The sequence below is a fragment of the Podarcis gaigeae genome (assembly GCF_964106915.1).
Source record: "Podarcis gaigeae genome assembly, chromosome: 3".
Classification (NCBI taxonomy): Eukaryota; Metazoa; Chordata; class Lepidosauria; order Squamata; family Lacertidae; genus Podarcis; species Podarcis gaigeae.
The window spans coordinates 101,990,880-102,015,482 of NC_139680.1; the positions used below are offsets into that span (position 1 = coordinate 101,990,880).

At 43.0% G+C, this 24,603-nt stretch overlaps 1 protein-coding gene across 1 annotated transcript in view; it reads right to left on the minus strand.

Moving 5' to 3' along the window:
• Positions 1 to 24,603, minus strand: part of SRBD1 (S1 RNA binding domain 1) — a 173,580-nt gene that overhangs the window by 83,067 nt on the left and 65,910 nt on the right. The window lies entirely within an intron of this gene.

The window sequence follows — 24,603 nt, forward strand, 5'->3', positions numbered from 1 at the left end:
TGATTTTATCTTGTGAGATCTACAGGTATAGGGTGGTGTACAAATTAACAACAACAATTTTCTCTATTATCTTTCCTTATCCCTCCCACTTTTCTTCATGTGTCTCATCTCTTTCCTAGAAAAGGAAGTCTGTTTCTCGGGGAAGGACCTGCAGGCAGGCAGGTTTGGTCACTGTTATTTTGCTATATGCTGTACAAGAGGAGCAAACAAAGTGATGTGCTCCCAATGTTGCTAGACTGGGCACCATGTTGACTACCCCTTCTTTAGGCCTAATGAAAATGTGCCCTGTAAAGTAAACTGGAAAACTGACTGCTTCCTTGACCAGGAAATAGAACACTAGACCCACAGATGGGGAACCTAGGTCAAATTAGAGGCAATAATACTACAGCATATCATTTTTAGGAGTTTAAGCTATTCTGTTGAGGATGAGGAATCATTCTATAAGTTGAGCAGACACAACCAAGAGGGCGTGAAAACACACCACAACGCTATACTAGTAATGCAGGGGGTATTGGGTGCTCACACAGATTCTTTGAACACTCTCGGACATCAATCGCTGTCCAAAGCACACAGACATTGATCAAGTCAACTACAGCTCCCATCATCCCTGACCTGAGCTGGCAGGAGCCAAGGGGAGCTGAAGTCCAAAAGACTGGAAGTAAGCTGTCTTGTGTGGGTTACACCCAAAAAGCAGCCTGAAAATTCATCCGTAAATAAAAAATGGTAATAAATAATAGTGTTTAAATCCTCCTCACTATGTATGGCATCCAGTTATGCAGCTGCCAGATTCAGGCTCCATAGGGAGATGTGCCGAATAATAATAAAAATGTAAACATTGCCACTTCACGCTGAGCGCTGCCATTGTGGGTGGGGAAAACATTTCAGCATAAAGATGGCAATATCTAAAACAGGCTTGAAATGGTTTGCCCATATTTTCAGAATGCCGGCAAAAAGAAAACCATGACAAATTTTAAAAGATTCATCAGAAGATAGATCACACCTAGGAAAATCTTGCTTGGAATACAGGAATAATTTAGAAAGGGGTCTAAAATTTGCTTACACTTTTTGGGACTCGGGGGGGGGGGAATACATCTGGAAAAGGAACAATGAAGAAAATTGTTACTATAGCAGCAACGAGTCCTCTTGGCTTGTACTTTTAAATAATAATATGCATAATAAACATTAAACATGCTTTTTTCAATTTATGTTGAAAAAGTAATAAAATATTACTTGATTTGGCTCGCTTACATCCCTTTCCTCATATGGGGAGATATTTGTAGTGGCATGGAAAGCACTGTTTCATCATATTAACAGGGGCCGCAATCCAGGGAGTGTTAAAATTAGGCACAGAGTTGTGAAAAGGGAATAGGGAGACACATAACCCCAGTGTTAAAATGTTGGAAGTTGGGAGTCACCCAGTGAATTTGATTGGCAGGAGACAAAGTGAAAGCACTCCATATAATTCTGTGTAATATCTTTGAGGAATACGCTGCCATAAGGTAGTGATGCCCACTAGCTTAGATGACTTTAAGCCACCTATTAAAGGAGGACAGGTCTGTTGATGGTTACTAGTCGTGATGACTATAGACAACCTCCAGGTTCAGAGGCAATATACCTCTGAATATCTGCCTTTGGGGAACAACAATGGGAGAGGGACGCTGTTTGTATGTCCTTACTGAGGGCTTCCCATAGGCATATGGTTGGTCACTGTGCAAAACGGGATGCTGGACTAGACAGGACGTTGGTTTCATCTAGCAGGACTCTTCCTAGGTCTCAGAAAGTGTCCCCTTAGAATCCACAATTCTCTCCCTCTCTCATCATCTGAATTCAAAACACACTGAGAATGTACAGATTGGATTTTTCCAAGGGGGAAATGCCACCAGCACAGAAAAAAATCTGTAATTTCTTGGTGGGTTAATCCCATTAAGTTTTGTGGGGCAATGTATAAGACTGGCAATAAGCAGGCTTGGTGGAGGAGTGGCAAAAGTCTTTCTTGCCAAGAAACAGGGCCACCAAAGGCTGACCTGTTCCTCCAGGCCAACAGTGACAATACACCTTAACACCTATCAGTGAAGAGCTGACAGACACTTTGATGCCAAAATTTAAAAGTGCTGTGCCTCAGGAAACAAACGTGCCCGTGACATTGGGTAGACTAACAGACCGCAAGTAGAATGTCTTAGGGTAGGCATGGGGGCCTTGGAGGTGAAACCAGGTGCCAAATGATGGCCAGTAGTAATCACCTACCGTATCCTATGAGCCACACACCACAGGGCTGGCTTTTGTTGTTTAGTCGTTTAGTTATATCCGACTCTTTGTGACCCCATGGACCAGAGCATGCCAGGCACTCCTGTCTTCCACTGCCTCCCGCATGCTGGTAGCTTCGAGAACACTGTCCAACCATCTCGTCCTCTGTCGTCCCCTTCTCCTTGTGCCCGCCATCTTTCCCAACATCAGGGTCTTTTCCAGGGAGTCTTCTCTTCTCATGAGGTGGCCAAAGTATTGGAGCCTCAGCTTCAGGATCTGTCCTTCCAGTGAGCACTCAGGGCCGATTTCCTTAAGAATGGATAGCTACTACAGTTTACCCTAGGGACATGGAACTGGTCTGCACAATCTGTGACTTGCAAAGCCAAATGCAACCTACTAGCCATGTGTGGTTTCTCACCTGAAGGTCTATAAACCTTCAATTTTTGCTGCTTCAAAAATTGGGAGGGATGCCTGTCAAGCATCTGGTGAACTACAATACAGAACTGATGAGCTGCATTCAACTTAGTAGGTCACAAGTTATGCCCTGCCCCACACCAGTTTTGTATATCATAATGGCAGGCTCCCCACCCCCTTTTTTTGCTGCAGTACCAACCCTTTCTTCACAGGTTTCCCCTCCTTCTTGTGGTATTTAAGGCCAAGATAATAGGGGGGAAATGCCTGAGGAAAATAGTAAGAGGAGGAGGAGGAGAATCAGTTTCTCCCTCTTCTCCTTCTCACAGTCGCGGAACACAGATCAAATGTTTGCAATCAGATATGCAAGCTCTTTGCTGGATTCCGTTCTCTTAAACAAACACTTTGAACATAGTTACCCTATAAACTTAAACCACTTGCCAGGCAACATCAACTGAAATGGCTTCACCGTCCTAAGCCAACAAGAACGGTTGTGTATTGAAATATTATGAGCCTTCCAGATGCTAGTGGAATGGGCACGATTTTACAAAATGACCATATAAACAAACATATGACAACCACAAGCTATTAGATGAGGATTAGCTCAACCTCAATCTTCCCATAAATAAGAACATTCTGCTTTTTTTTTTGTTTGAGCCTTGGTCGTTTCTCCGTGTCGAAATGTGCAAGTACAAAACATATGTTGCATGCCTGCAGATTATATTTGCTTTGCTTTAAAAACCCAACTCAACGTTTTAAAATGGTGTCATTAAAAGAATTCTTAATTAAAGCTATATATATATATATATATATATATATATATATGCAGGTTTTGGTGTCCTCGGGTGTCTTCCCGTGTAAAAGTTGGGGTGTCTAGGCGACGTTTCGACGAGGTCTCACTCGTCATCTTCAGGCTGGTGCTTTCGGCTTCTTGTTACTGGAACAGAGCGGGATCTCAATGTTTGAGTTCCTATAAATACTGTAGAGGGGGTGTGGTGTCTAGCCTCCAATGTTCTGGGCAGAGAGGAAGTTCCCAGGCTAGTGTGCCTTTTCTTCTTTTGTTCCTTAATTACTTAATTACATTTCCAGATGTCTGGCCCTCCCCACAAAATTAGCCCTCCCCACAAAAACTGACACCAGATCCAGAGGCACACAGAACGCCAACACCAATCAACCACACCAGACCCAAACCCAGACCCTCTCCACAGATGAATTACTGACACCATCCAGTAGCCAATCCATGGTGGCACCTCCGGATGCTGCACCCCCCTGCAATCCCTACACAGATCTGGCTGACACAAGCCACAAAACCACAGCTCGCCCCTATACACGAAGCCAAGCCAAAGCACAACTAAGTGCAATACAGCCATCTTCTCAGGAAAACTCTTCACAAAGTTCAAGAGGTCAAGACACAAAGACTTTAGCAACTAATCCACACCTAATGACCCACCTAAGTGGTACTCAGGATATCACTCAAGAAATCACTCAAGGTATCTCTCAAGTAATTAAGGAACAAAAGAAGAAAAGGCACACTAGCCTGGGAACTTCCTCTCTGCCCAGAACATTGGAGGCTAGACACCACACCCCCTCTACAGTATTTATAGGAACTCAAACATTGAGATCCCGCTCTGTTCCAGTAACAAGAAGCCGAAAGCACCAGCCTGAAGATGACGAGTGAGACCTCGTCGAAACGTCGCCTAGACACCCCAACTTTTACACGGGAAGACACCCGAGGACACCAAAACCTGCATTCCTGTACCCGTGAAAATCTACGAAAGCATATATATATATATATATATATACACACACACACACACACACACACACACACACACACATATATTAAGGTATTCTGAGAATAGGGGCAAAGTGTGCAGCTGCCATCCTTTTAGGTAAAGGATTTCAGCACATTATCTAACACAGCAATGGGAATTTTTCAACCTACTTTTTGGGTTTGAGATTAATTCTATGCCATAACAACCTTTATAAAGTTATCAACAAATCACCCTACTCCTTTGACATTCTGCCACTCGTCACAGTGACCAAGGAACAGAATTCAGGAACAGACTGTGTAGGAAGTAGTGTAATGGATCTCAATGGCTAAGGTCCAGAGAATTCCCCGGGCTCCTCGGATTTCTGGGAAAAGGGTCTGATATCTCTAGCAAAAGGTTGCTGAACTTCCCCCACACTCAACCCAAGATCAACTTGCCAGATGAAGCTCTGTTATTTTCTACTTTAAAAAAAATAATATCATTTTGGTCCAGTCTTGGTGCTGTTTCCTGGAATGAACAAAGTACAAATTCGTCTCTGGCTCCTTCCAAACTTTCTGTGTTTTTGTATTGCTGAATCGAAAGGTTATTTTCTGAAAGAAGCTGATTTCTGCCTGATAATATGAAAGAACTATTATGTGTATCAATTATTACTATTATTATTATTAATTAAATTTATGTGCCGCCCGCCATCGGACGATCACAGGGCAATTTATAGTAGAAAAACATGAAAATATGTAACACAATAACAAACTTAACAATGCCCCCCCCCCCGAGAGAGAGAGACCAGAACTACAAATACATAAGAAACAACCAAAAATGAATGCACTGCATTTGGGAAGCAAATTAACAAAACACATAAAATCATGAGAAACAAGAATGATGTAAACGTGGTTGACTCTAATTAAAACTTAAGCATGTAGTAACACCTGGAAACACCTGGTGTCATTTATTTATTTCTATACCACCAAAATGGAGGGAAGAAATACCAAAGCAGTGAAGAGAATAAAATCAACAATAAAATTACATTTGTAAGTGCAAAACTGAGTACAGTCAAAAGACAGCAGTCATACAGTCAGTCTGAATGCATTCTCATTTTGAACCACTATGAGTTTATATTGAGTTGTATTAATTGTGTGATGAATTTGTTTGCTTTTCGCCTCATTTATATGCTATGCTGTCCTGATATCCCTATGGTAATTGTAATGCTTGTTCATTTTTATGCTATTTTGAACCACTTTGGAGGCAACATTGTTGTTGGAAAAGTGAAATACAAATATTAAATCAAACCTCTTTACTTTCTGCAACACAATCAAATGTCTGCCATTCATTCCTATGGGGAAATGTAATGTTTGAACAGCTTAGTTCTCGAACCTTTTGGCTCCCGAACACCGCAAACCCAGAAGTGACAGTTCTGGTTTGCAAACTATTTTTTAAGCCGAACATCCGACGGGTCTTCCGTGGCTTCTGATTGGCTGCAGGAGCTTCCTGCAGCCAATCAGAAGCTGCGCTTTGGTTTCCGAACATTTTGTAAATTGAACAGACTTCCGGAACAGATTCCATTCGACTTCCAAGGTACGGCTGTACTGTGAACATGACTACTGTTGTCCATGAGGGGAGAGGAGGAACAGCAAGGAGAATGGCTCCAGGTCTGGGTAGGGAAGGGAAACTGTTGTATAAAGTGGTGGAACGGAGGCAGCCTCATATTAAACTTAGCTGGTCGCCACAGCAGACAAGGACTTCCACATATGCAAGTGAGTAGACTAGCAGAAAAGGAACAGAACTCTCTGTCCCTTCTCCACCAGACCACTTGATTTCCATGGTGGCCTCAGGCAATGGGAAGCCCAACCCTCCCTCCACCAGTCAGGTTTTTTTGGGAGAAATCCCAATCTCCTACTCCTGATTGTTATTGTTGTTTAGTCGTTTAGTCGTGTCCGACTCTTCGTGACCCCATGGACCAGAGCACGCCAGGCACTTCTGTCTTCCACTGCCACCCGCAGTTTGGTCAAACTCATGTTTGTAGCTTCGAAGACACTATCCAACCATCTCGTCCTCTGTCGTCCCCTTCTCCTTGTGCCCTCCATCTTTCCCAACATCAGGGTCTTTTCCAGGGAGTCTTCTCTTCTCATGAGGTGGCCAAAGTATTGGAGTCTCAGCTTCAGGATCTGTCCTTCCAGTGAGCACTCAGGGCTGATTTCCTTAAGAATGGATCAGTTTGTTCTTCTTGCAGTCCATGGGACTCTCAAGAGTCTCCTCCAGCACCATAATTCAAAAGCATCAATTCTTCGGCGATCTGCCTTCATGGTCCAGCTCTCACTTCCATACATCACTACTGGGAAAACCATAGCTTTTACTATACGGACCTTTGTTGGCAAGGTGATGTCTCTACTTTTTAAGATGCTGTCTAGGTTTGTCATTGCTTTCCTACTCCTGATAGCTGATGCTATCCCAAGTTCCCATGCTCTATGGGAGGGGTCAGCAAACTTTTTCAGCCGTGGGCCAGTCCACTGTCCCTCAGACCTTGTGTGGGGGCCGGACTATATTTTTTTTGGGGGGGGGGGGAGAACGAATTCCTATGCCGCACAAATAACCCAGAGATGCATTTTAAATAAAAGGACACATTCAACTCAAGTGAAAACACACTGATTCCCAGACCGTCCATGGGCCAGATTTAGAAGGTGATTGGGCCGGATCCAGCCCCTGGGCCTTCATTTGCCTACCCCTGCTCTATGGCCAGCATGGAAATGCAGACTACTAGCTTATTAGCAGGCTAGCAAATATTTCTCCTTTTAAAAAATAAATAAATACAAAAACTGCAGTCTGGTAATCTTTGTGGTCTTATTTTCAAGGATGGGTGGAGGAGGGATGAAGTGGGAAGAGGATGAAGGACGGGGATGGAGCCTACCCTCTCCTCCTATCTGTAAGATTTGCCCACGATAATATTTACTCAGTGATCAGTTGTTCAGGTTTCTTGTGCCGCAGGAGATTTCTATCCTGTTGACCTGAATTTCACCTTCTAAGTAAAGGATACAGTAAAATATACAGTAGTCTTTGTGTTGAGAATTTGCTCTCAGTAGGGCAGGATTTGTGGCACAAATTTGATTCCTCATACATCTTCTTGGCGGGGTTAAAATGAGACTCATTTTAAGCAGCTGCTCAACAGCTGTACCTCATCCAAAACTCAATTCTGCAAAAGTTGTCAGGTTTTTGTTTTGAAAAGATTAGAGTGTGGATTACTTCTGACACTATAAAACTGATAACCTGCAACATGGCTATGATTTATAAAAACAAAACGACAGTCTTCTGTTAACAAAAAAGGAGATTTAGAATAACTAATTGAATGAATTAATAAAATGAATAAAATGTGGAAATACTTTTAAAAAAACACAATAAGCAAATATATTGTGTAAGCTAGCGGGGGGTGAGGACAAGAAACATGACTCTACAAATGTGTACGACATACTTAAAAGCTAAAACTAAAACTAATTTTTTTAATTACCTTGGCTTGGTAATGAAGCAATTCTGAAAGTAAATGTACAAATTATAAGCAGGGCAATAAGCAACTCAATTTCTAAAAGCTAAACTGTAATACAGAAACCTCTCCTTTAGTAAAGCCTGCATTACCTGTGCCAATTAAAATATCACCTCATTTTTCTGTACAGCTGTAATCCTAAACACACTTATAGAATTGTAGAGTTGAAAGGGACCCCAAGAGTCATCTAGTCTAACTCCCTGCAATGCAGGAATTTCGGCTAAAGCATCCATGACAGATGGCCATCCAACCTCTGCTTAAAAACCTCCAAGGAAGGAGAGTCCATCACTCTCATGCGAGTCTGTTCCACTGCTGAACAGCTTTTACTGTCAGAAAGTTTTTTCCTGATGTTTAGTCGGAATCTCCTTTCTTGTAACTTGAAGCCATTGGTTCGAGTCCTGTCCCCCCAGAGGAGAAGAAAACAAGCTTGCTCCATTTTCCATGTGACAGCCCTTGAGATATTTGAAGATGGCTATCATATCTCCTCTCATCTCCTCTTTTATAGGCTACACATACCCAGCTCCTTCAACTGTTCCTCATAAGGCCTGGTTTCCAGACAACTGATCATCTTGGTCATCCTTCTCTGCACACTTTCCAGCTTGTCAAAATCCTTCTTAAAGGATGCTCAGGACTGGACACAGAGAACAAAAGTAATCCAAACAATCACCACCACCACCACCACCCCAAAATATCCAGGAGATCCTTTCACAGATAGTGAATTAATCTGAAATTAAAACAAAAAAAATTCCTTCCAGTAGCACCTTAAAGACCAACTAAGTTAGTTCTTGGTATGAGCTTTCGTGTGCATGCACACTTCTTCAGATACACTGAAACAGAAGTGTATCTGAAGTGTTTCAGTGTATCTAAAGAAGTGTGCATGCACACGAAAGCTCATACCAAGAACTAACTTAGTTGGTCTTTAAGGTGCTACTGGAAGGAATTTTTTTTGTTTTGACTATGGCAGACCAACACGGCTACCTATCTGTAATCTGAGATTAATCTGAGATTAATTAATCTGAGATTAATTTAGTGTTTCCCCACCCAATGATTTTTGCCATCGTTAACATTTAACAATATTAATCACAATATTTTCCACGATTGCCTTGCAACTAACTGTTGATTTTAGTACTGATTTGAGTCAGATCACTGATTGTTATCTAGATAAAATAACACAGAAAAATGTGTGCTAGAATTCCGCTTTATAGACTGATATCATGGCCTCAATGAAATCACGTTGCAGACTAAGGTAGTTGCTTACAATGTGAAGTATTCCAATGGTCGTGGAAATCTCTAGTATTCTCCCCTTGTGGAATAAAAATGTAAATTGCAATGGAATATATATTTATACCAGTTGTTTGAGGGGTTTTTATGAGATATGAGACACGAAGGGGCTTGTAAAAGTAATAAAAGCACTTCAGGACATTTTAAACAAAGGATATTGCGCCACACATCATTAAATGTGAAGCATGTGAAAATTACTTGTAAAAGATAATAATAATAATAATAATAATAATAATAATAATAATTTGCGCTGCTTACTATTTATTTTAGGGGTCAAGTTCAACCTTTTAAAATTACTTCTATACATGCTTTAGTATCTCTTAAGGAGGCTTAGTTACTTTCCTTTCACAGATGGTACTGTTTCACTTGCCGTTCCTACCATTGGAGGGTGGTCCATTAGGGCAAATGGGGCACTGCCCCACCAGTGTCACCCTGCCTTTAGCCAGCCCCCACCTGCCTGCCCAGGCTGCGGCACTGCCCCTCAGTCTCCTCCTCCTTAATTTCAGGGTCGCCCTTATAGAACTCAGCAGAGAGAAGGATGAGGAGAAAACTAGAATTAGTTGGCTCTCCCTGTCATTGGTTCTGGCTTCACCTACTGTTGGTCTCTCTGCCTTCTGCCCAGTCAGTCCCAAAGGACAATGGACTACCTCTGGTGCCTTCATTTTATTGATTTAGATCATGCTATCCAATGTGCTCACTTCTTAACTATGGTGTTCTATTAATAATATTGATAACTATTGGTAACCACATGCCAACATGCAAAACATCCAAGGAGAGAAACTCATAACACAGGCATATAAAACAATAAGATAGTAAGGCTCCAAGACAAAAACCAACAGCAAAATTCACCTGGAAATGTCAATCTACATCTAGCATTTAGCCACTTGAGACAGGAAGGGGATGTAAACTCAGTGGAGGGGCATTTGCTGTGCAAGCAGAAGGTCCCAGTGACAATTCTTGGCATCTCCAATAAGTATGGAGAGTTCTCTTGTCTGTCAGTGTAGGCAATACTGAGATAGATGGACCAATGGTCTAATTTGGTATAAGGCAGCTTCCTTATGCTTCCTGTATTCTGTCCAAGTTCCTACAGTTTGTGGCTGAGTGCAATGCTAGGATTTGTGGCACCAGTTAGCTTTGACAAACCACTGAACTTTATGCTGACACAGATTTTTCTCCTTTCCTTTCCCCACCCTGCCTTCATTCTTCCCAGCATCTTGGCTACCTCAGTGGTTTCCCAACCAGACCTTGCCAAACAAACAGAACCAATAGAACAATGCAAAAATTCCAAAGCAATGCAGTTTTAGTCACAATATATTTTGGTTCAAAAGTCTTGTTTTCTACTCTCACAACGGGAGACTTGGATCAGGGTTTTGCTTCAGGACTCACATTTATTCCCCATTAAATTTGTCTGAGGGGAGCCTTCCCTATCAAATTTGCCTCACTCGCTTAGCTTTGTAACCCGGGGTCCTCCAGATGTTGTTGGACTACAGCTCCCATCATTCCTGTGCTCTGGCCATGTTGGCCAGGCTGATGGGAGCTGTAGTCCAGCACTTTCTAGAAGGCTACAGGTTAGCCGCCCCTGTTATATACAAATGTACCACAAGTAACTTGAATATATTGTAATATTCCATGGAGTCTTTATATCCTCTGATGCTACATGAAGAGCCAAAGAAATGTATTTCTAGTACGGCAGAAACCGGACACTTGTTTTGATGATGCAAAACTCCCTCAAATACATTGCAGCTTATATAATAAATATAGTGGCCTGGATCCAGAAAGCTCCTTGAAAACATTTCTGCTTATGCAAGGAGAGGGTTCACCGATTCCCTACGAATCTCCCCACCCACAACTTCAGCTGCTTTCACCACTTCACAAGCACACCTGATGCCCTTTCCAATCTCAGGGACATGTTTTGGAGGGTGCAAAGGGTTGAAAGGGCAAGGTGAAAGGCTATTTTGTGCAAACAAAATTCTATGCATAGTGCTGAGTCCAAACTAGCATTATTTATTTAGATAATTTATATACCACACAACATTTTTAGCAAAATCTCCAAGCAGCTTACACAGATCACAAAATATTACAAATATAATGCAAGTTTATATATATAAATACCACCTGCGCAGGATAACTCTTCTAAACATCAGTGCAACCATATGAGTAATCAAATGGGTTTTTAAGAGATATTTAAAACGTTCAACAAATGATGCTTCCCAAATCTCTTTTGGGAGCATATTCCCAAAGGTATATCCTGAAACCCTAGGAATCTGTGAGATTCCTAGGTGGCAATCTGCTAGCCATGGTTCTCCTCTAATGATCACTAGGAGTGGTTTGGTTTGTTGTCAGGGAGGTAGTCTATTACGGTACATATCCTAAAATGATGCCTGATAGCATCTCAGAATAAATCTTGCCTTCCTCAGAGTAAACCTTGCCCATACCCCAGTAGATTTATCTATTTAGCAGAGTAAATAAAAATGGCTCCATTTTGCAGTCTATTGCCCAGTCTGCACTTCCCAGTAAACCAATATTTAATAGTTTACCATGAACAAGCCAATCATGTATGCTTTGCTTCTCCTTGCTAGCGTGGAACAAACTTTTATCCCTGTCACTGCATTCTGTCTAACCTGGGGGTTATGGCCTATTTCACTCCAAACGAACTAAGATCTGTAACTAAGATTTTCTGCTTTGCCCTATGATGGTTTATCTGGGTGAAATATGCCACAAACCCCAGTTCAGACGTAAGGCTAAGCCTTATGGTTTGCTTCTCCTGCGTTTCAGCCAAATGAGTAAAATTGGCAGGTTCACTAGAAGCCATTACGGTTTATTGTAACACGCGAATTAGGCCTGTATCTCCTCTTATCCTCTCCAAGAAACAGCTAGTTTCACACTTGAGCTGAAAAGGCTTGACAGCATATTACACTGACTAATAATAATGTAGCCTTTTTAAAATATGTTTCTAATCCCGAGTTAATTCACGTTGGCTCTCTGTGGTTAGCTGCAAGTATTTTCCACTTAAAACCACCTCTCTCCAGTGCGCCGTTAAGTGTACGACTTTTCTCTGGCAAAGTTTTCTAAAAGTGACCTTCTCTTCCAAAGCAGCCAAAGGGGAACAGTGCTCTTTTAAAGAAGCCGAAGAAATTAGCTCAAGTAGACATAAAGGCACTATGTCCCACACATCTAATCATCAAATGGTTTTACTTTCCCTGAGATAAAGTCAAAAGAAATTATATTGTCTCTGATCTTTACCTTCCATTTGCTGGGCACTGTGACAGCTCTGAACGGTACATCTCTATCTGTAAAAGCACCCAAGGGTATAAGCCCCTGTAGCATGACAGTCTTAAAAGTCTTAACAAGCCCCAAATGCCTAAAAGGCATTCTCTTGCAATGGGAAGTGCAAGTGGTTTGCTGAACTTTGAATGTACAATAATCCAATGTATTCTGCCCTGTGGAGAGAATACAAGCAGATGGGACTTGACAATGCTAAGCCAAGCTGCGCTGTGTGACCTTTTGCTCTCTTTTTCTTTCCCTTCACTCAGGAGCCATCCTTTTACTTATCCAGGCAGCTCCTTTTACCCATAGTTAGTACCTCCATTCAAACACAGGGACGTAGGCTCACCTCTGATGCACCCTGCAGAATACCTTCCCAACCTCTAACCCAGGGGTCTGCAACCTTTAAGACAAAAAGAGCCACTTGGACCCATTTCCGAAGAAGAAAAAAAAACTGGGAGCCGCAAAACCATTGCGACATTTAAAACAAATATATCTCCAGAGCCGCGATCTGACAGCGGGTGGGAAGGCGACGTCGGGACAGTGCGTGACTAACGCACGCACCGCCCCCATGCGACATCACAGCCAGTACAGCGCCCGTCACAGTGGGGAGTGTCAGGGCGCACAATGCGCCTCCTCCCCTCGCTAGTATCCGCCCCGGAGCCGCGGCAAAGGTGTAAAAGAGCCACATGCGGCTCCGGAGCCGCGGGTTGCAGACCCCTGCTCTAACCCAAGACGCATTCAGGGTAAGTCTACACCAGCGCTGCCCCCTACTGCAGTGGTGAAAGTTAATCATTTTGCAGGGGAACACACAAAACAATCTGCTGGAGATGGAGGGCTGGCCTCCAAAAGAGTCACCAAAAAGAGAGGAGCAAAGAAACAAGAGGAAGGGCTGTAGTTCAGTGGTAGAGCATCTAGCTCTCCTGCAAGTAGTTCAGTCCCTTGCATTTGCAGGTAGGACATGTAGTGCCCTCTGTTACTATCCATGGAAAGGATGCTGCCAGCTCTGTCAATGCAGACAGTACTGAGGTAGGTGGACCAATCGGTCTGACTTGGGTAACCGGTAGATTCCTGCGCTGTTTGCTGGTAAGAATTGCTGGAGACACACAAGGACAGATGCATCTGTGACTAAGAATGATGAGGGGCATTTTTCATTCTACCTGGACACTGAGGTCCAGTGCCGAGGGCTTTCTGGCGGTTCCCTCACTGCGAGAAGCCAAGTTACAGGGAACCAGGCAGAGGGCCTTCTCGGTAGTGGTACCTGCCCTGTGGAACGCCCTCCCACCAGATGTCAAAGAGAACAACAACTACCAGACTTTTAGATGACATCTGAAGGCAGCCCTGTTTAGGGAAGCTTTTAATGTTTCATGCATTACTGTATTTTAATATTGTGTTGGAAGCCGCCAGATGGGCGGGGTATTAATAACTTATTATTATTATTATTATTATTATTATTATTATTATTATTATTATCCAAACTCTAAGAAGAGGCAGGGCAGTAAACACACGGTTGCAGCTTGATGCAGCAGCATCCAAACAAGACCCCCAAATTCTGCATGGAAAGGTACTTCCATGCAGGAATTATTGCAAAGTTTGCCTCTTGAAAGCTTTCATTTTTTCCCCTTTGCAAGGTGCTTTCCAGTGCATGCACAAGCAGTGAAAATCTATTATGCATGACTATCTATGGGGTAGTAGTTAGAGTGCAGGACTAGGATCAGGAAGACCCAGGGTCAAATCTTTACTTAGCAAAGAAGCCCACTGGGTGACCTGGGGCCATCAGCATCTCTCAGCATAATCCACTGCATAAGGTTGTGAGGATGAAATAAGGGGAAGGAGAACTATATGTGCTGCCTGGCGCTCCTTGAAGGAAAAGCAGCGTACATTAACAAGCACCATCTACGTACAACTCTTTTAAATAAATTAAAACCAGGAGCCTCCTACTCAGAATTGATCAGGAATTCTAAGAAATCACTGCAGTTTTGAAATCAGTGCCATTTGAAATGGTCCAGTTCATTCAATTGTATCCACACATAGAGGAATACCTGCTCCTGCATCTCAGGCACCATTAAAAAATTGGTTACTATAGATTAAGAGGTGTCCAGATGCATAGTAAGCAAAGAAAATAGCAGTAGATACATGTTTTGCTTATGGAAATGCCGTTCTTTCAGGAAGGAATAGAAGACTTGCTTCTGAGACAATTGGAACTGGGTAATTCACAAGATCAGGACATGGGATATGGGAGAGATTTTTACTGTGTCAGGCCATTGGTCCATCTACCTCAATATTGTCTACACTGACTGGCAGTAGCTGTCCATGGTTTATGGCAGAGGTCTTTTCAGGCGACATTTCGCATTGAACCTGGGACATTCTGCATGCAAAGCCAATAATCTAACACTGAACTACACTCCATCCCTCAATTTCACTATAAATCAGTCCAAGGGAAATTGGCTTGAAGAGACATTATGCCATGTATGGCACATTCTAACAACTAACTTCTGCCACATGGCAAGACAAGAGACAGCTCTGAAGCTGGACACAGGCTCCCAGGCTGCTCTGACTAGCTTTTGAGCAAAGCGAGTTCATCTTGAAGGCATCGCAGTGTAGGAACAAAACCAGAAAAAAGTGTGCAGTCTCTGCTTTAATAGGTGAAACGGAAATTAAAATGAAAGTGTCCCTCTGTGCTTCGTTGCACTAACTTACAAAAGTAATACAGACAAGCTATACTAAGGAGATCTCTTTTGACATAGGCTAGTATAAATGCGCTTGTCGGTTAAGAGGAAATGCCCTTTCCTATCTTATTCCATGTCAGAAGGAATCTTTGTACTGCGGCCTGTCTATATTTCTTTCTGTGAGTTGACGCAATGAAGCACACCGAGTGGCTAGGCTTGGTAAAAGAAGCCTAAAAAGAAAAGTCGGGGGGAAAGACGACATTTTGAAACTTCGCTGGGTATCCCTAAACAGAACTGAATCAACGTAGCCGGTGCCAAGCAAAATGCACGGAGCCAATCTTCCCAATAACTGTATTTCACTGTAAGAGCTAACGCCAAGCTCAGTTTTAAGGAGGCTTATTCTTTCAAGACTTGGCACTTCCACGGTTGCTTCAGGTTAGAGAGAGAAAGAGACCCATTAATTTCAAAAAGGATTTATCTCCTGCAAATGCACCACTTGATCAGTGGTTGTCTGTATAACACAAACAGCCAAGTTAGTTCAGAATGCTTTTTGTTTGTTTCCAACAACATGTTTTCTCCCACGCCTATCATACAAATCAGCACTGCCCCTTGTTGTGAAAGGAATTTGAACAGTGTAATACAGTTTTTAAAGAACCCTAAGAATTGCCTGTGCAGGATCGGGTCTATCTCAGTCAGCACACTCTCTGTTAACAGTGGCAACCCAGATGATATATTGCATTTGCTATTTCTAAAAAACAGATTTTTTTTATTTTTCGTATTAAGAGATGGAACTGGTGCGATGCTTCAAAGTACCACCAATGCACAATGGAGACAATCCAGGCAAAGTCAAGCATGCTTAAATTACATTGAAATCAGCGAGATGAAATTGCACTATTAAGCACTTGAGCCCTATCAATTTCAATGGGACTTGAGCCTGCTAACTTTCTCTGGATTGCACCCAATGGCTGCTGTCCAGAGAAACACAGTGGCAAATCACAAATAGGGGAGAGTTAAAGACAAGAAGCTCCCTTACAAAACTTGATAGCGCCAAGGGATTTCTGAGGAACTTGGCAACTTGACCTGTCATAGGGAACCAAAACACATATAACACTGAACAATGCTGCACAGAAAGTATCTCTAGGCCAGGGGCAGCCAACATGGTGCCCATCAGATGCCGTGGACCCCAGCTCTCATCAGCCCCAGACAGCATGGCAAATAGGGATGATGGGAGCTGTTGTCTGAGAACATCTGAAGGGGCCTGTGTTGGCTTCCCTTGTTTCACTGGGACTCCTGCAATTGCATTAGGCACCATCTGTACTATGCATTTAAAGCAGTATAATACCATTTTTAAACAGTCATGGCTTCCCCCAGAGAATCCTGGGAAATGTCATTTGTTAAGGGTGCTGAGAGCTGTTAGAAGACCGCTATTTTCCTCACAGGGCTACAGCTTAAAGAGTGACTTAACAATCAAGCCTTTTTTCCAGCTTTTGCTGGTGCACCTCATCAGCTGCCCCAGACTCTCTGCTTTAATGCTTCGGAAATGTACGTCTCTAGCCCTCCTAGAAAGGAAGTTATGGGGCAAAATGGGCAGGTATCTTCTAAGCAAGTTCTGTGAAAGGAGAGTGAGTGTGGTATGATCTCCACAATCTGGGCCAGCAAGACATTGCTGACTTCCCATGATAAGCAAATCTCTCTGATTTTGTGCTGTGCCATGCCCACCTCCATACCAGCTATTTTGCAACTGGTACCTCCATCTCTCTCTCTCAAAATGTGCCCACTGGTCCAGAAAGACTGGTTACTTCTGCCTTGCATCCCAACACCAAAAAGGATTGTCTGAGGAAGTATAGAATGTGCTGTGTTGGGTTGCAATGTGGTCAGTAAAAATTCCCAGAGGATTTCTTAGGCAATGATTTTGGCTCTCATTTCCACCAAGGGACCCTTAAAGGGACCAAAATGGACAACAACAACAACAACACCTCCATGAACCAAGCAATAATACCCTGGACCTTCTTACAATATGCAGTCTGGCTGATTGACTCTGAAGTTATTTGCTCAATAAGCACTTTTCTGCAATGTTTCCTTGGTGTATGAATTGCAGAAGCATAGCTTTCACCCCTCTCCCGAATACTATGACTTTAATTCTGAGCTAAAATCCAGTTACCTGAAAAACAGTCAATTAAATCTGTCTTGTCTCATTTCTATTCTTAAGGGTGGGTAAAACTGCTTCCACGCAGGAATCAACTGATTTGGCTTCTAAGTAGTAGCCATTAAGAATCACCAGTGTTTCTCCAGCATCTGGAAGAAATGTGCTGGTCAAGGTTTTTTGTAAGGCAACACAGAAGCAAAAGAGGGGAGGGAATTCCTTTCCCTCCTTCTCTCAAACAGCTGCTCTGGATTATGACACACTCATCTGTGCGATTTCATATTAGTGGGAGATTTCATTCTTTTTCAGAAGTCTACAAATCTGTGAACAAAAACATTTGGGATACACACTGTACTAAAATAGTCATCCATCAAGCCACAGTTGCCTACCATCGCTCACTGAACTCCTTGGCTCCCCCTTTCCTCCCTTCCCTTTCCCAGCTCTTCATCTATCAAAATGTAGACTGCAAGCTCCTCAGGGCAGAGGACTTGTCCTCTTTGCTTCCAGTACTCTACAAAATGCCAAATAAATAGAATTTGTGCTAAATAATTAACATCTCTAAGGAATTTTATGTATGCTCAGTCTCGAGCAAAAGCGTTGGACAGACAATCTTAGTGATTCAACTCTAAGGAGCCCGCTTCATACCTGCCTGAATACATATCGCTTAATAGCTCATCATATGACTACTCAATGTTTTTGATGAGTGTCACCCTGCCCATTCTGCATTTGCAAGGACTCATTCCTTTAGTGCAGCAGCACCCATGTTTTGTAACTTCCTGTCTCTTGGCACTAGGCAAGTACACGCAATACTGAAAACTTTTTTTAGTTTTGGCAATCCTACGCAAACACACAATTTAAAGGTTTTTTTTAATCTTTGCTTTGATGCAGGCAACTTTCTGAATATCTCTTTTTCTTCTGATTCTGTATTTTAGCTGCATTTTATCTATAATTTTATCTGTGCACCCATTTGGAGAATATTTTGTTCACGTGTTTTATAATATAGGTTTCTATCCCATTCTTAAGGAAATCAGCCCTGAGTGCTCACTGGAAGGACAGATCCTGAAGCTGAGACTCCAATACTTTGGCCACCTGATGAGAAGAGAAGACTCCCTGGAAAAGACCCTGATGTTGGGAAAGATGGAGGGCACAAGGAGAAGGGGACGACAGAGGACGAGATGGTTGGACAGTGTTCTCAAAGCTACAAACATGAGTTTGACCAAACTGCGGGAGGCAGTGGAAGACAGGAGTGTCTGGTGTGCTCTGGTCCTCGGGGTCACGAAGAGTCGGACACGACTAAACGACTAAACAACAGCAACATACAGTGGTGCCCCGCAAGACGAACGCCTCGCAAGACGAAAAACCCGCTAGACGAAAGGGTTTTCCGTTTTGGAGGCGCTTCGCAAAACGAATTCCCCTATGGGGTTGCTTCGCAAGACGAAAAAAATCTTGCATCCCCCCGTGGTTTTTTTCCGCTTTTTCCGCCCTTTTCTTAAGCCGCTAAGCCGCTTATCAGCTGTTCCGCTGATAAGCCGCTTAACAGCTGATCGCTGGAAGCCGCTTGACAGCTGTAGCGCTAATCCGCTAAGCTGTCAATGGGCTTGCTTCGCAAGACGAAAAAACCGCTAGACGAAGAGAATCGCGGAACGAATTCTTTTTGTCTAGCGAGGCACCACTGTATAGGGAAGGCACAGCAGATACAGGCAAATACACCTGTGCTGTAAGAATTATACACACATCATATTTTAAAGGTGGCCTAGAACACTAGTGGCCCCTTGAGACAGCGGGCCCTGGGTTGCAATCCACTCAGCCCATGATCTAATCTGGTCTTGCAGGTAGAACTAGGGGGTGGGAGGAAGCCACCCATCTGAATAAATGTTGCCAATTCCTCCAGACCATTACTAGGCTACATGGACCAATGTAGGCCATCACCCGCTATCTGAATTGACCTGAGGCGATGCACTATCTCTCTGCATCAGCTCCCTACATTCAAAATAGCAATAAGAGCAATCTTATTTGGCTGAAATATACAACAGCCAATGAACCAATCAACAAAGAACCCTTTCCCCTTTTGCTGAGACAATTGGATTTTGGTGGGTTTCATTAAAAAAATATATGATATGCTGAACAAAAGCAGAAGCGGCTTTTAACAGAGATTACAGATCATCGGAATCAGAATTATAGATTGTCAGAATCAGAATGATAGATCTAAAAAGGCTACCAAACAGTGCACAACTTCATTTTACAAAAGCCTCCTCTGACTGAGTTTATGTAACTACTCTTTATTAGCAGATACAGGTCTCTTCACTTTATTTTGTCAGATTAATTCCCCCTTGCTCCTCACTATCTTATTTTGTACTGAGTGAAATGCTAAAGTGGCAAACCGGGTTAGGATCACAGCTATCTTGTGCAACGCCTGCAAAACCTTTTATTTTAATTCCAAATGTCACACTTCATCATGCAGCTGTCAGCTGCTGTTGTTGTCTCAATGTACTGAACTAAATCACGCCGGCACAGAACTTGACGTCGATTAACACAATTAAAACGAAAAGAGAAAAAGTCAGATTTCCTTGATTTAAGTGTGACCTCGTGGCCTACTAAACCAAAATGGAGATCCAGTAAACAAGAAAAAAAACAAAATCACCACAGAAACTAATCTCACCAGACTAGACATCTCGCTAAACCTACATGATGACCAGCCAAGTGCTGTCACTTCTCCTGAGAGAAAGGCATTTAATGCCCCCCTAACTATGTACGAACATTTTATTCATTATAGGCTCCCAAGCAACTTGAACAGATTCTATTATTACTTGCCTATAGTATTAAGTTCAGGGCTTTTTCAAATCAACATTTGTCTGCAAACGTAATGATGAAATTTGTTACTGGAAATTGCATTCTTGTAGAGAGCAAGAAATTACAGGCCTTGTGTGTGTGTGTGTGTGTGTGTGTGTGTGAATGTTCAGCCCTTATAGAGCCCCCCAAGTGCTGCCACCAGTTCTACTTCTGCCACCTGAGGCTACAAGGGGCCGGATTGGCTGGTGCCATTTTTGAGATGCACGTTCAACTCTATCCATCTACCTTTTGCCTTGAATATTTGCAGCCACTGGGAGAGAGGGCAAAGTGTAATGTCTGACATGGTGAGAGCATGCAGCTTCAACCTGGAATCACGAGGCTGAATCCAACGAAGTCCTACTCAGAGTAGACCAACGGGCACGACTAACACGGGTCCATCAATTTCAGAGAGTCTGCTTTGAGTCTGACTGTGTAGGCATTGGACCGGGGAACGAAGTAGCAAAGCCAGTCCCAGAGGACTTGAATTGACCACCTATCATTGGATAGGTGCAGAGTCCAAGCTCCACTTTCTGAAGGCGTCAGTTGCCCTATGGGGTTCCCTGTAGAAACTCTGTAAGGCAACTGATACCAGCAGGCTTGCTCTCACCGATAGCTAACTGACCAGAGGCTAGAGCAAGACTCCTTTTTCAATGAACAAACGAGAGTACACGTTAAGGCTCCCGACCGTGCAATGTAATTAGGCACATATAGCACCAGGAAGGTGTGCTTTGGGGAAATATCCTCGCAGGCCAAAGCAGGACCTGTACGGGGTCTACCGTATTTTTCGCTCTATAAGACACACTTTTTCCCCTCCAAAAATTAAGGGGGAACGTGTGTGCATCTTATGGAGCGAATGCAGGCTCCATGGCTTCAGCAAAAGCAACGCGAAGCCTCCGGAGCTCTCCTGGCTTTGCTTTGCTTTGCTGGAGAGGTGCTGCACAGCTTTCCCTCTCTGCGCAGTGAAGTGGGAGGAGAAATGGAAGTGGCTCTGCTTCTCCTGCCGCTTAGCTGAAGGGGTGCTGTGCAAAGAGGGAGAGATTTTTTTTTTCTTGTTCTCCCCTTCTAAAACTAGGTGCATCTTATGATCGGGTGCGTAATTAGGTCAACAAGCTGAAGGTTCCCCATGCCGGGCTTAGCTGGTTGCAACCCATGGATCCTAGCAAAGTGAAGGAGGTAAGGAATAAGTTTCTCTTTCCTCCCCGAAAACTGGAGAAGGACGCATAGAGAATTGTCTTTCCGAAGACTGCCCCGTGCCCACAGGTCAGGAGAGCTGACGGCAGCAGTAGGAAGTAGAAGCAAAATGGCCTTCTCAGTAGTGATGCCTTCCGTGTGTCAAGGAAATAAACAACTATCTGACTTTTAGGAGAAATCTGAAGGCAATCCTGTTTAGGGACGTTTTTAATGTTCAATCTTTTATTGTGTTTTTAATGTTCTGATGGGAGCCGCCCAGAGTGGCTGGGAAAACCCAGCCACATGGGTGGGGTATAAATAATAACTTATTATTACTTACTAACTTACTATTATTATTATAGGGATGCGGGTGGCGCTGTGGTCTAAACTACTGAGCCTAGGGTTTGCCGATCAGAAGGTATGCGGTTTGAATCCCCACAACGGGGTGAGCTTCCGTTGTTCAGTCCCTGCTCCTGCCAACCTAGCAGTTTGAAAGCATGAAGTGCAGGCAGATAAATAGGTACCGCTCCCGCAGGAAAGTACAGTGGTGCCTCGCAAGACGAAATTAATTCGTTCCGCAAGTTTTTTTGTCTTGCGAGTTTTTCGTCTTGCGAAGCACGGTTTCCCATAGGAATGCATTGAAAATCAATCAATGCGTTCCTATGGAAACTGCCTTCAGACCAGGTCCGGGGACAGTCTGTCCCCCGACCTCTTCTGAAGGCTGGGGGTTTTTTAAAATGCTGGCGGGCGGCAGCGAAGGCTTTGCTGCCGCCCGCCAGCATTTTAAAATCGCCCAGGGACAGCGGAGGACTTCTCCGCTGTCTCGGGGCGATTTAAAAGCCCCCGGGAATGCAGGCAGGGGGGACAAAGACTTTTGCCCCCCGCCGGCCTTCAGAAGAGGTCCAGGACCTCTTCTGAAGGCCGGCGGGGGGCAAAAGTCTTTGCTCCCCCCGCCTGCCTTCAAAAGCCGTCCGGGATAGCGGGAAGCGCTTCCCTGCTATCCTGGGCTGCTTTTAAAATGCTGGCGGTGGGGAGCAAAGCCTTTCGGCCCCTGCCGGCCTTCCTGGACCTCTTCTGAAGGCCGGAGGGGGGGAAAGGCTTTGCTCCCCACCGCCAGCATTTAAAAGAGGTCCCCGGAGATTTCCCTATGGGCTTTCTTCTTGCGAAGCAAGCCCATAGGGAAATTCGTCTTGCGAAGTAACTCGCAAACGGAAAACCCTTTCGTCTTGCGGGTTTTCCGTCTTGCGAGGCATTCGTCTTGCGGGGCACCACTGTAAACAGCGTTTCCGTGTGTTGCTCTCGTTCACCAGAAGCGGCTTTGTCATGCTAGCCACATGACCCAGAAGCTGTATGCCGGCTCCGTCGGCCAGTAAAACGAGATGAGTGCCGCAACCCCAGAGTCGGCCACGACTAGAGCTAATGGTCAGGGGTCCCTTTACCTTTACCTTACTACTACTACTACTACTACTACTACTACTACTACTACTATTATTATTATTATTGCTGCTACTACTTACTAAGGGAGGGGATGGATGAACGGCGCTGGAGGATGTCAACCATCACCTCAGGAACTATCACAGCAAGAGCGATAGTCATTCCTTCTATCGATATGGCTGCAGGACTACATTTTACGTGGCTCTCCAAACCAGACTGTAGCTGGTCATGTGAACTCATCCTTGAATTGCAACCTGCCAAACTTTGCACGCGTGCAGTTGCTATTTATTCATATTTTGCCTCCCACCCACTTGACAAAACACTCTGCACATCTCCATTTTTAAGGAAATACAGTATTGATTTTTGAAGATTCTGGGTGCTAAACAAACAGCAAAGGCCCTGCCTACTTCATATAAAGAGCAGGTTTGTCAAAATAACATGGAATTGAAACTCACAACTGGAGGAGATAGAAGCAAAATCTTTCAATAAATTAGAGTGGTCATTGCAGTTCAATTAAAGGAAAGTTAAGGGTTAAGGTTTCTAAAAAAAGAGAAGAATTTATTGAATAAATATTGGCTGGTAAATGTTTCTATAGATAAGGAGAAATAAAAGGAAAAAGCACAGAGATGTGAGACAGAGGAAGAAACATGATAGATTCTGGCAAACGATGAATGAGAAGCACAAAGTCTGATGAGGAGAGAAATCAGAAATAAAAGATAAGCAGGACCTACAGATGAACACGTGAAAAGCCAAAAGTTCCCAAAATTATTATTACATTTTTCAACTGTAGTACTCAAGAATGGACAGATCAGTTAATTTCTAGTCTGAATCAATTTTCCAAGTGTTCTTACCTAAGTCTGCAAAGTGCAGCTTCTGCATTAATCTGTATTATTATTATTGTTATTGTTATTGTTATTATTATTATTATTATTATTTTAAGAAAACCACACAAAGAGGAAAGTTCATATTTAAACCTCATATTTAAATCTGAGATCTTTTGATGAAGGGTGGTATGTAAATCAAATAATCAATAATAATAATATGCATTTATCACAAATTCACGTTAAAGAACATGTTGTAGCTCAGTGCTCACACTTATTCTAAAATATGCATTTCAATGCATTTTGGTACATTATTTTTTTAGTGATGTATCAAAAAATTTGGGGAAATGAAAAATTCAAATGATAGCATTATCCTGTTCAGCACACTAATCTGGGAAGTGCAGATTTGATCAATTTGCATCAATATTCATAGAAATTAAGTTCTTCAAACATCACTAGCAATAAACATAGTTCGTATTATGCAAGTACAGATATGTTTCAGGTCACCACTGGAAACCACCACTTTCCCTTTACAAAGACTGTTAAATTATTGTTAATGAAACATTCCCACATACAGCCAGTATAAAGCACTTCTCAGTATGCCAAGCTGAGATGGCTTGCAACTCCCACAGCCCATCTGTGTCTGGGCTTGTTTTATGCTGGCCACTGTTATGATGGAAGGATAAAATGTCCCCTTTTTATAAAAAATGTGTTTACCAATATCCTATAACTTCTGGAAGTACCTTTGCAATTCTGATATCCCCTGCAATGAGAAACAGGTTTCTTTATCCAGGGAGAATGTGTTTGGACGTAACACTAAACCACAGTTTAGCACTACATGAATGAGCCCCTCCCACCTATTCACAAGAGGAAGCATTTGGAATATTTTGCTTTTAATGAACTCTGTTTGTCATTTAGTCCTATCTGGGCTTGTGGTTAAACACTAACTATAGTTAATTTCAACAAGCTGGCTTCATAACCCATGGTTTGAAGTTGGCTTCTTTTGAAATTAACCATAGTTAGCATTTAACCACAA